The sequence below is a fragment of the Anser cygnoides genome, chromosome Z, assembly GCF_040182565.1.
Source record: "Anser cygnoides isolate HZ-2024a breed goose chromosome Z, Taihu_goose_T2T_genome, whole genome shotgun sequence".
In the NCBI taxonomy this organism is placed as follows: domain Eukaryota; kingdom Metazoa; phylum Chordata; class Aves; order Anseriformes; family Anatidae; genus Anser; species Anser cygnoides.
In genome coordinates this window covers 10,854,669-10,867,972 of record NC_089912.1, presented here as the reverse complement: position 1 = coordinate 10,867,972, position 13,304 = coordinate 10,854,669, and the positions used below count along the sequence as shown (strand labels likewise).

Genomic DNA, 13,304 nt, shown 5'->3' with positions numbered 1-13,304 from the left:
ATGGTGCTGGAAAAAACGGGGTCTTTCTCCAGCCCACACGGAAACACTCATGCAACTGGACCTGGGAGATGGGAAGAGTTCTCGACTCCCACGGCATGGAGACCACCGCAGCAGGCACAACAGGGACCAGAGTCATGGTCTGCTCCCTCCCACGGCTTTGATCTGCAATACAGATACACCGGACTCGTATTTCCCTATGCTGTCTTGCCTCTGCTCTCAAGGAGGGTGTTTTAAGAAACATGACTTCTGTTCTGGTATGGGTAGATTTTACGCATCAAGCAGCCCACTCAGCTTCCTGTGAGCAAAGACTGAGAGAATTCTGCATTATTCTGATTAATTCTGATGTGTTAACACATCAATGAATTCCTCAATAATTCTTTACTGCTGAAAAGCAAAGAAAATGCCAAAAGAAAAGAAAAGGTCATTTCCAACATTATTTTTCTGGGAGAAGTTGGTAACTTGTTGTCAGAACACAGTACAATCTGAAAACAACCGAATGTGGCACATTATTCACTTTGTCTAAGGCTTTAAAACAGAAACTTGGTATCTGAGGTCTCTAGCTCCTTTTTCACATGTGTTTTTATGTAGTACCACTGCCGAAATACGGGTTTGGGAAGCAAACAGGACTGATCAAACCCCCTGAACACACCAGCTCCCCAACAAGGGCACTCTTGCAGGCTGGTCACCCCTGCCCTTGCCATTAGTACATACTGAAGCAGAAAACAATCAGGAGCACAACGGCTCTTACCAGCCACCTGAACAATCACATTGCCTCTGGGTTTTTATGGGCAGTAAAACACACTGGGCACACCTTGAGGAATTTCAGCCAGGCAGAAAGAAGAGCTCTCCTCCTAAAAGCACTTTGAAAGAGTTTTCTGTCTAATTATGCAATTATACACAGTTGAAGATAATGCTGGCTTCAACCATTAGACATCTTCTTAATTGTGCTTAAACATTGGGAAAACAAACAAACAACTTGCTTTTGTCTACACATTTTACATGGCATACTTAACTGCTTCTACTTTCATTGCACTTTCTGTTGAACCTACAGATTCTCCAGCTGGAGTTTCTACCAGTGCTCTTCTTCAAGCTTAGTGCATTTTTCACCACTTATATATCTAACAAGGGTCAGTTTTTTATTCAGTCTTAATAAGGATATATTCAAGCAATCAGATTTTCTGCAAGCAAATACAGAACAATGAGCCGGAATGGAAGAATAAACTTTCTTTTAACCTGAAAACACAAGAAATGCTCTCGATTTGCTTCCGATGCTCCTGATGTCATGACACAACAGGCACTCAAGTGACAGGACTAAGACTGCAATTCCTTTCTGATTTTTGGGTTTAAATCTCCCCTGTCTGACTGCTGCCAAACAGAGCATGTTGCTACCTGGAGTGGTATGCACAAAGGGACATAAGCTTCAGTGCAGGTCTGCTGGCTGTCCCCCTTCACACCAGCAATGAGTATGCCATCGTGCTCCTGCTAACATTAGCTTCTAATCAGATGGATCAAAGCCACTTGTGACACTGGCAACTGCATGCCCTCTGCAGCCACAACAGCACATCTTCAGCGCAGGCAGGAAATGAGATAAAGAAGCTCTGCAATGAAACACAGCTCCTGCAGAGCACAGGCAGAGCTGGCACTCTGCTTCTGGTACCTGCTTGCCGTGGAGCTAGGCATACTCCCGGAGATGCCCCTGAGACCCCAGGCACTAATGCATGCCTATTCACTGCACCGATGTACGAACCCTTTCAGGTCTCATCATGTGTGGGTATTCACCCTACCTTTAGGGAACCGAACCAAAGGCAAAGTATTTTATCAGCTGCTTTTTTAATGAGTAAAAGCCTGTCCTCTCATCATAGCTGCAATCCATAGCTCACAATTAAGGCATATAGACGCAACTGTCTAATCAGGGCACACAATTATGACAGTATGTAATTCTGAAAGTGCATGTGTCTGTGCAATTAGTGTGGCACATGTAATTATCCAGTAAGCCAGACAATTATGCAGTAAAACCTATGAGGAAGCATTGCTACTCATGGGAAGGAGACTTTCTTTGACAGGGATTAATAACTGTGAGCAGGGAAGGGCTCTCAGCAGGAGAGCAAACCAGGGAAGAGTAGTGGAGGAAGGAAAAAAGTATAATTAAAAAAAGGCCCCAGTTTTCCCTCCACACATTCTTGCAGAATCTGGGGGGCACTGTGAGGAGGTCATGACAAGGAGGGGATGCTCCAGGCACTCCTGTGAGAAGCAGAAGTCAATCCACCATCAAATTATGGACACAGCTGACAAAATACAATTTTCCAGACAGAGCCTGGTCAGGAGAGCCAGCTGGAAGGGTTTGGGAAAGCGGCACACGTTGGGGTGAGGACACGGTGGTGGGAGGAGGCTGGGAGGCTGCAGCCCCGCCGGGGCTGCTTGGCACGAGGAGGAGAGCTTGCCAGGGGGCTGCTGCTGCCCCGCACCACCACCTTTGTATCTGCTGCCCACAGGGAGGAGGCGTCTCAAAGCCCACACCATTACAGATGGAGGGCCTGTAAGTGGGGAAAGGCCAGCATTCAGCTGTGCTGCAGCCAGCAACACCGCCTTCGCAGCGATTCCCATAGACTGCTCATCTAGCCCCTGTTTTTTCAGAAGTTACTGTTATATTTACACCCTCTCTGAATATGCTTTGATTTCCCTCTGTTTAAGTCAAGATGCAACAGGGTAATTAGTGCCATTTGTACAATGCTGCTGCACTTTAGTAAACTGCAGTTATTAGCAGCTTAGGGAATTATTAGCATACTTCCTTCTTGGCTGAATTCTTCATCTACAAAAGTGTAAGTGTTTGGGCATTTAGCTCTTTTAGGAGGAAAAAAATTGTGGGTGGACTTGTAGCAAGACCCAGCAAATGTACTGCCAGTGCCTTCCTTTGTTTGATCCAACAGAAAATGCATGTGATACCAAGTGGGAGGCAGTCCTTCTGAGCCATGTCCACATTCTTCCCAAGCAATATCATGGCACAAAAAAGGGAAAAGACTAAACATTAAATTAAAAACATTTCATAGATTAAAAAATCTAAAATACAGACTCCTTTTTGTGGGCTTCTACCAATCACTCCAGCCAAGTTTTCACAACTGCTTTTGATACTGTTGGTCTCCTGGCAGCGCTAGCACTGGGGACTTCCCATTTCTTCAGGTTTCTTTTTCCTTTGGAGAGGTCCTGTTCTGCCCCTGCTTCTCCTCCCACTGTCTGATCACTGCACTGATGCTTTGCTCAGCCCTTTCTCTTCAGTTCTGGGAGCTAACCCTTGGGCTCACCGTGCCTTTAGGAGTTTTAGTAGGGAAGCATAACTTAGAAACACATTTGCACATGGTTGACTCACTAATCCACACCTCCCTGCTGATGTGAATCCTCTTCTACTGTCTTGGCCTGCTGTTCTGATCTCTCTTTGCAAGGGAGAAGGAATCAGATGATGGATTTGCTAGGGGGTCGACCCTGGCAAAACTTCAAGAGAGCGTCTGTTTCCATTCAGCTCATCCTTTTGAAGCAACGTCCACCATCTGTATTGCAGATGGACCCCATCCCAGGTACTGCGAAGATACAGAAGATGTCTGCACCTCAGTGCTCCCAGACAGTCACCCTGTCCATCAGGAAACCTCCCAGCCAAGACAGGGTCTGATCCGCTCTCCCTTACAGCAGCAAGTCCTTCGTCATTCTTCTCTGTGGAAGAATGGTATGGCACGAGAGCTTTGCAGTTCTTAATGGGGAAGAGAAGCAAAAGCAACATCATATTAGCTCCACCCCAGTGCTGGAGTCGAGGTGCTAGCACTTCACTGCTCGTTCACTACCATGCAAATGGGTGCTGAGAAAGGTGCCACCATCCCACCCCTTTCTAGATGGGAATCACAGCCCAAAACACTGTTATGGCTCCTGCCTCTCACCAGACGTGCACCTCCATTCATTCCCACAGGGTCTCATGGGGCAGCTGCCACTGCTCTAGCTCCGAAAAATGGTGATCCCCTTGTTGCTGCAGGGACAGGACTGTAGGACTTGCAGATATCACTCTGAAGAAGCAGGCCCTTCAAACCAAACACGGGAAGGGATGCAGCTGATGACGGTGGACTCAAGGAGAGGACTGGGGACTGCTACTCACACTCCCTAAAAGAATTGCATCTTTACATTAAAAAAACAAACACACACACACAAAATTGTTGTCTTCTTGTTCTCGTGTGAAAATATCCTATTTTTCCATATGATATTTTTATACTTACTCCTCAGGGTTTTGAAAATACCACAGAAAACATTATCCCAAGCAAATTGTGCTTTTTCACTAAATGAGATTGGATAAAATTCAAATATCAGAAAAAAAAATCCCCAAATCCTTCTGCCAAATGTTGTTGAATTCAGGACTTGTCAGACGCATGCTGGCACTACCTTGAATAGTTCGATTCATAATTTTACTTGCACACAAAAGCAAAACCTGGCCTGTTCTTCACACAGAGCAGTACAGGGTGTCCTCAAATCAGGAAGGCAAACCATTTCTGATGACTAAAATTCGCTAGTGTTCAGTGTCAAAAATGATGTGCTTTGTGAGCAGCTGGCTATGCTCTTCAGAGACTTGACTGAGGTAGCCAGGCAGTACAATGGGCAAATTTTCTTTATGAAAGCTGGTTCATCTTCTGAGCATTTCAGAAACCACAGAGCACAGTCTACAATCAACGCAGCTTCACACTAATTTCCTCTAAAAAGCTATGGGGGGCTCTTCTGGAATACAGAGAGCAATAAAGGATGCGGAGATACAGCGCCCAAACAAGTTGCTACTCGGAGAGCTTGCTGTGTGACATTTTCTGAGTGGTTTTTCCATATGTTGTTGTTGTTGTTGTTTTTTGTCTGTTTTAGAGAAGGAGTTGTGATTGTGTTTGCTCAGAAAGCATGTGAAAAGCTTTGCAATATTCTTTTTCATTCCAGCTGAGCCATAGACTTCAGCTTCCCCATGTGATGCACAATAGGACTCTTTAATCAAACCAAAGTCGAATTTTCTTTTGCTGGTGTAATAAGTTAAGGATGGAGAAAAGTGTCGCAAAAAAAAAGAAAAAAAAAAAGAAATATGAATACTTTAATGATGAGCATATGAGACATGGTAGGATATTTTAATGATGAACAAGTAATGAATGTCTCTAGAGCTCCAGCATTTTCTGTGCCCTCAGTGAAAAAACTGCTGATGCTTCTCCTGGGCAAGCCAGGACCCACCTTTGGAATAACCTTTATTACTTCTCACTGACTCCAAGATATGTAAATTGGAAGCAGTTTCCCCCAGGTAAGAAGCCACCTGATCCTTTAAGCCAATTATTTTCTCTTATTTCTTAAAAATACAGATCCGGTCTCTCTGTGAAGAATTTGCAGTCCTACTGACTGGATTTCAATTATTGCTACCGAGTCAAGAAAAACAGATACCTTCCATTTTGAAATTAAATGCTTGTGCAGCTGTTGGAAAACAAGCAAACAAACAAAACCAAACCAAAAAGCCCATTACATTTTGTTAAATATTTTCATTCCTGCAAGGAATTGTAACTGCATGAAGCACCTCCAGGACAAAGTGATTTATATGGAAATGAATATTTAGGGAAAAAAGGCTGCTAGCTGCAGAATTAGCAGAAATATCACCTCCAGTAAAAAAATAAACATCATTAAAGAATGATGGTTACATAGCTGGCATTAGGCAAAATACCCAAGCCGTGCAGCCTTGGATGTTTGTGTGGCTGGTTAGCTTCACCGTGAAAGCCCTGTTCAGTTGTAAAGCGACCAAGATGCAAATCTGAAATTGCAGGAAGCTGTGATTAAACTTTCATTCAGAAACAGCAGCATCGTTTGGTGCTGCCACACTCCACCAACCCCATTTTCTACCACCATCCAGAACACAGGATGCCCTGATGAACTGGAGAAGAGAGTTTCGCACACTGGAAGGATGGGGAGCTCCCAGTACTCAAGAGACCAGCAGATGGGTGATAATAAGATTTCAGTTACAAGAACTGCATTCAAAAGACCATTCTCTTGTTCTCTGCACCACTCTGGCATTTTTTAACATAGGTCGGCCTAAAAACACACCTGAAGTAGAGCAGCACATGCATCAGCGCCAGACTCCAGGTCAATACACATTAGCATAGCAATCAACCACAATGATTCTACTATTGAATGAAAACTATTACTTTTTAACTTGGTTCCATGTTTTTCATAAGGCTTACTTTTCCCTGGCTTTCTCTAAAATTTGTCTTTGTAGAACCAAGAATGAAAGCTTCCAACAGCTGGGGTATTTGATTTGCAGAGTCTCCATTGCTACCTAGGGAAGTGCAACAGTTTGCTGTAGGAAATGAAGAGCACTGCAACCAACTAGCACACAATCAGCATTACACAATCAGAAAACTGCCTGCTGCATGGCAGGGAGTACAAGGTATGATACAATCTCTAAGGAATAAAAGGAGAATTTCTTCTTTACAGCTGAGGTCTTTGACCAAGAGCTGTTACACTTCCAGAGTGCGCTTGCCAGGCTCCCCTCCCTGCTCATGGGTCTGAGCTCGGAGCTCATGGCTCTGTTGCCAGCAGTACTCTTTTGTGCCCAGCCTCTGGTTTCATTTAAAAGAAAGAGGGAAAAAAAAGAGACAATTGAAAAAGTATAGGAAAACATTCTGCTTAACAGAGTGCCCAGCATAGACACTGAATTGCACAGAATACGTCTTCTGAATGTATGCATGAAAAATCACAGCTTCACAAAATTCTGCAGCTGAAATCTTTCTAACACACATGAAGGATGGAACAATTGCTCTGGTAAAGCATGATCTAATCCCAGCAGGGAGTGGAAAGGACACTAAACTAAGCCTTGCTTTTAATACTCTCTAGCCCATCCAGACAATGTCAGCGCAAGGAAAGGGTGACCTTTATGGTCACTTGCACATAAAACAATGACAAAAGGGGATTTCCAAAATTCCTTAGTCTTTTCATCAAGGGGTGGAGGGTTCCTGTTCCATCTAAAGGATGGAGCCACAACCATCCCCTGTAAGTACAAAATCTAGAGAAAAATACTGACATATTAATCATTTTTTGGTACATGAGAAAGAGAGATCCTCAGGAAGGAATTTGGGTTAGGCAGAGGCAGGAGGAAGGCAGCAAACGGAGACAAAAGGCCACACAGTTCACTTGTTCTCCAAGCAAATCTGACGCTGCTGGGAAGCTGGGAAACTGTTTTAACACATACAGGAACAGAGATAAACCTGCTCTACGCTCACAGGGAGGCTTTCTGACATATATTAGTATTAAATTGAAGTCTTCTGATGATACAGATTCTTTCACTGGCTGATGCTGTTCTGCAAATCTTTCATAAATGGACTAAACAGCATTTTCTGAACAAAGATACATGATCTCTCTATGCTGGAGTGCTTTCACTGCTTACTTTCAAGGGCAATATAGTAGGACTTGAATGCCTTAATTGAAGCAAGTACCTACAAACCACTGGAACCGAAGCTTAAGTTACATTTTTTTCACTTTCTGTCACCTCTCTGCTTCATAAATGCCACCTGCTGGACATTGTACTGCCTTTAACTACTTCCTAAAGCCTAACTTGTTGCACTTGTAAAGGGCAGGACTGCTCAAGACTGGCTGGAGTCTGACAGTTAGGGGTCAGGATGCAGAGAGGGCTCAGGGAACAAATCATGCCCAGAAATGTGGGCAAAGAAGGCTAAACATCTATTTCTCTTTGGGAGCTGCAGAAGGTTAAGAATTATTACTGATGCTTTGGCTCTATCAGTAGGACTTGTTACAGGTGCTCTCCTCCATTAGTTTAAGACCCATCACAGGAAAATCTGCTTAAACAAAGGTGTGCCAAAGTAAGTGCACTGTGCAGCACCTCTCATGCGTTGGTAGGCTGGGTCTCCTGGAGCACAAACAGCAGGACAAAGGTTATTTCACTGCAGGCGGCGAGCCTTGTGAGGGTTAGGGTATCGGAGCTGGACCAGCCAACAGGGTTGTGTGGTCCACGGATTGTCTTCTCCATAGTTTTTTTTCAAGGAAATGGGGTTACTCCCCTCCCTAACTCTCTACAAAGACTTCTCAGTGTATGTAGCAGCTTAAAATGATCCAAATTTATATTTAGCTCTACGCAAAATCTACTTTACTTTAGGCTGTTACCTCCAGACTCAGCCAAAAGCAGATCACTAACACATTACCAAAGGTAAATTGAGAGGATATTAACAAAGAGGGAAATCTAATCTAGCTCTAGCTCAAAAACCATTTGAATTACATAAGTGGAGGAGCAGCAAACATGATGGTGATCACAGGATGTAACTGAAGACCCTGCCAATAGCTGTGCTGCACACACGAGTGGGGAGAGAAGCCACTTCCACCAGGAGCCAGACACGCCACCTCCCCTCAGACACACTCTCAGATGTACCACAACACTCCAGAGTCCTTCAGGAAATTACCACACTGCAGTCCTTTCACTCCACTCTCCTTTACCAGAAACATTACACAGTGACAGCAGCACTTGGGCTGCTAGCTAGAGATTTTTCTCAAGAGACGAAACCTTCCCACTCTGGTGGAGTGCAATCCATATAGCTCCTCCTTTAGGGGCATGTATGTAATCTAACTTTCTGGATGGCACATGGATAAAAATACCCATTCAAAAACACACACCCACAAAACAAAAATCACTATCAGTAAATGACGGATCCAACGTAGCCAAGATGACCAGGGGAGTTTAACCCACCATTTCAGCAAGTGCCAGTAACTTTGTAAAATTTAACATAAAAGGAAGCCAGACTTCACAAGTTCTAGAGAACAGTTTTACTAGTAAGAAACCATATGTCTACAGTTTCTAGGAAGGAGGATGTTGGTAAATTCTCTACATGCCATTGCTGTCCCCAGGCTAAAAATATGACCTCTTATGTGAGCTAGGGGTTGTGAGCAGTTAGCAACTGCATCTGAACTTTGTTCATAACACAAACGAACCACTATAGTCATCTCACTATCACCTGAAGGTGAATATTTCAGTGAAAGTGAGACTGGGATTGGATTTTTTTTCAAATTCTTTATTTGGGAAAAAGACAGTTAAGAAATCTCAGGGAACAAGGCATTCCCTTTCAGCACCTACAACATCCCATCCCTCTGCCCCTGCTCCCCTCCCCTCTTCCAACCAAAGACTCATTATTCCTTCTTTTTCTGTTGAAAAGCCACTGATTAAATGACCTACAGCACATCTGGACTACATTAGGACATTATTCGGTTAAGACATTCATCACTTGCCCTTTCAGCAAGTGGAGAATCAAGATAATGGAGGGGTAAAATGGTGCAAATGGGACGGGCTATTCCTGCTTGAACTGCTGTTTGAGAAGTCTGATTGCTCCAGCCCCTTGGCTGTGGGTTTCCTTTTTTGTTAATCACAGAAAAGTTAAGTAAATGTTGGTTAATTCATTTAATGTTTGGCAAGATCACTGTAGTCAAGGGAGCTGTTATATAAAGGGTTGCTGTCATCTCTACTTCTCAGACAGTTTGCTATCTGATAGGAAATGCTTGCTTGGAGGTCTTTCAAACAGACTTGAAAAGGCTCCCCCTTGAGCTGCAAACAGCACCTCACGTTTCTGTATGGATGTTTGACATGCTCTGGGTCAGGCTGCGTTAGAGGAGAGGGAGACCAGACAAAAATGGTTTAACCAGATCAGCTCCGAGGAGCGTTGTTTGTTAGTCTGCTGTACAAACCGCAGCTGCTTTCGCTATCTGAAGTGACTGCGTGAGACTTGGCTACGGAGTCTGTGTACATAAAACCAAAAGCACGATCTAGAAGAAAAGTTCACGCCGCCTTGGCTTTTACCCTAAAATACCCCTTCTCATTTCTTGGAAGCTTAAGACTGTGCTGTCTGGGAGCAGGCACAGAGGCACCACCTGAGTGCCACAGCCTGCACCAAGTGCTGCAGAAGCCAGTGGCTGCTCACGGCACCGTGCTTTACTTCCTCCAGTGCTGAACAACCAGATGACGAGGCTGAACAGATACTCTTATCATCTTGAAGCTCGTTTTGCAGTGGCAAGGAGGATAACACACCCGAGCAGTGAGCAGCACACCCCCCGAACAACCAAAGGATTCAGCTGAAAGATTTTGCTGGCACTATCTAAAGAATAAGACTCTGAATGTGGGGATGGTTTTTCTGGTTATCACATGCACACAAAATACAGAAAACAGTATTTTTAACCTCCAGAACCAATATCGTACTGTATCAAACATGAATAGAAAGTTGAAAACTTCAGAAAGCTCTGCCTAGTGTTACAATGAGCAGACCGGCCACAGAGCAGTGAATTCCACAGCGATCACAGGAAAAAGTGACTGATCATTTCAAATACGCCTCCCTCTCTGAAACGATAAAGGTGCAATGAAGACACAAGCCACAGGTCACAAATCTTAGCTTACCCCTTCTCTCTCCCTTTCTGTTCCTGCAAACTCTGAAGCAAAACCAGAAAATGCCGTTTTCCACAGGAGCCTCCACTATTTTTGGCTCATTAGGTCAAATTCCTTCTCCAGCGGGCTGGTTTCAGGGTTGTGACGCTATAAGCTGAGGGAGGGCTGCCTTCAGAAAACCAGGCAGCCCACACCCTCAGCCCATTCACACAAAGAGGCTGTATTGGGAGGAAAACGCCTGTTCCGGCTGCTCGGGAAGAGGAGACTTCACTCAGCTGGCAGCAGCAGCAGACCCAGGGACCTGCTTCTAGCTAGCACAAGCAGGGGTTTATATATTTTTTTTCTTTTTTTTTTTTTTTTCTCTCTTCTTGTTTTTTTTTCATTTTATTTTGAAGGGGGGAGAGGCACAATCACCAACACAGCGTGTGGCTGGCTTTGTACTGGAAAGGAGCAATTACACGAACGGCTGCTGTGCAAGACACGAGCTCCATGCAGCAATTAGCAGCTGTTTTTACCTGTTAGGAAAAAGGAAAGGATAGACTGCTCTTTCCACAGGAGGGGCTCAAACACGAGCTGAAATGCTTAGGGCATGTTGGGTAACCTCCTGGTTCAGAAGACCCAGACTAGGGCATGGTCTCAGCGCTACAGGAAATGTGTCAGTCACATGTAAAACAGCAGAAGATAGAGAACGTTAAAAAAAAAAATCAGAAGGGGGGTGACTGGGAAAAAAAAGCACAGTGTTTCCTACAGCACCATACTTGTTCACTGCTGCTGCCTGCAGGCTATGACATTTGGGTACCCTTGGATTAGCTTTCCTGGAGGTTTGATAGCTAAAACTAAAAAGCTGAGCTGTGCTGACCATGCACCCTCTGAGACCTTGGGTTTAGGTGGCCTGAATTTAGGGTGACTTTACATATATTACTACAGATGATGACAATTCCTCCTGCTTCTGTTCTTCTGCCTGTTGCTTTGCTGCTTTGTTTAGAAGAAAAATCAAAACATGCATTTAAATCTGGGAAGGTTTGAAGAAACGTGCTGGTGCATCTTTCATGCTTCTGTGTAGCTGGAGAATGTTTGACCAGCTGGGGTTTTGGTGCTGGTGGTGCCACTGCAGCTGAAAACAAGCTGGAGGTTGTGCTGGATGTAAGCACAGCTACTGGTCACATCCGACCTGGGGCAAGAGCAGAGGAAGGGCACAGGCATCCTCTACCAGCAGTGACCAAACCCAACAGCACTGCTATTTTTTGCACGAGAACCCTTGAAAGTGGTGGTAGCTCACTTCACCTGATGCTTGGCCACCTCTCTGAGCCATGCTAAGTGAGGCAAATGTCTACAGTCTTAAAATGGGTAGGTAAGAAGCTTCTTGTCAGCTGTTGAATAAATCTATGAGAACAGAAGGGAAATAAGGTACTCACAGAAAAAGAAAGAAAAGGCCCATTTTCACTCAACATGCCTGTCACAAAACAAAACTTAAAGTGGCTATGGTGGAGCCTAAAGAGACAAGAAATACTAAATACTGCCTGATTTCCATACAGACCATCCAAGAATTCTACAGAATGAGGAGGGATAAATACCTCAGAGAGAAATTCAATTCTTTATTAAACTAAATGGATTCTTAATGCATTTCCTACAGCTCCTTATTGATTAAGTACAAAGTTCAAGTAACCCTGCTCCACCTGCAGTCAGTGAAGGAACAGAAGATCACAGGGCACTTATCTTATGTGCTCTTCATGCCATAGACCAGCTAAAGCCCCAGATGCCCTGGAGGACAGTGGAGGACAGGGCTGTAACTGGAGCACTACCCAGGTGTGCAGGAGATGGTGCTCAAGTCGCTTGTTCGCTACAGGCTCACCGGAGCTGACCACTTCACAAGCAGATACTTGGTTTTCATTGAAATCTACAAGAGCTGTGCTTGGAAATAGATTTTTTTTTTTTTAAAGCACCTGCTTCTCATTCCAGTTTGTTTTGGAAAACAAGATTAACATTGCCTGACAATACCGTTATGATGCAAAAATGAAGTGGGTTATTGATAATGAAGATCCTGTGTACATGATAGTGGTGTAGCTCAGTAGATAAGGCAGCAGATGCACCCTGTCCAACTCCTTCTGCTACAACTGGCCTCAAAACAAATAAGGAGCCAACCTTTTTTTCCCTCTAGAATTCATACCCACCACTCCTGCTGACTTTAAGTAAGTTGGGTTTTGCTGGTTTTATTTCCCTAAAACCCTAGTCTCCTCCAATAAAACCTGAAGCTTCTTCTAAAAAATACTTCTCTCGGTTGCAGTGAAAAGCCTGAACAGAAACTTGAAATGGCTGAATGATCAGGAAATGAATAAAAATACCAGAAGTCTATCTCAAAGTGGTCCATGAATACTTTAAAGTGATCCCTCCTAACTTGATGTGCAGTCTTGACATGTCTTTGTTTTTAGCCACCCCTCCTGCATGGCTATGCACTGTGTGTCCCTGGGTCCTCTACATCTCCGTACCAAAAGGCAGAAAGCGAATGTAGACTGAAATGCAACGGAGACTGTACGAGCATCATAGATTCACAATCAGCACATATTGTCTTCTGGAGTCATCAAGATTACAAATGACAGAGTGAGGCTGGCCCCAGGATCTGTAAAAAAAGGAGCAGCACACTGGGATCTTAGCCTCACACTGCGTCACCACCTGGGTGCAAACAACAGTCTTTAAGCCTGTGCCACGGAACATGTTGTGTGTTGCTTTTCTTTTAGTAGGATCTATTTCTATTCCAGTGAAATCTCTCTACTTAGGACACTGTGAAGAAGTGATTGTGTTTTATGAAGTATTTCTCATTCATTAGCATGGATTCAGAATAAATGTGGGATATGTATTAAACTAGCCAAAAGTTAAAAGATCCTATAAA

General features: G+C 44.1%; 1 protein-coding gene across 12 annotated transcripts in view; it reads right to left on the bottom strand.

Annotated features, from left to right (window-relative positions):
* The window catches only part of PALM2AKAP2 (PALM2 and AKAP2 fusion), a 257,309-nt gene that overhangs the window by 20,032 nt on the left and 223,973 nt on the right, over window positions 1-13,304 (bottom strand). Inside the window, exon 1 of one of the 12 annotated variants that reach the window (XM_048051424.2) lies at window positions 10,430-10,731. The exons of the other annotated variants lie outside the window; for them this stretch is intronic. The gene's annotated coding sequence lies outside the window, so the exon portion shown is untranslated. Of the gene's footprint in view, window positions 1-10,429; window positions 10,732-13,304 lie in introns of those variants that run through there. 12 annotated transcript variants of the gene reach the window in all.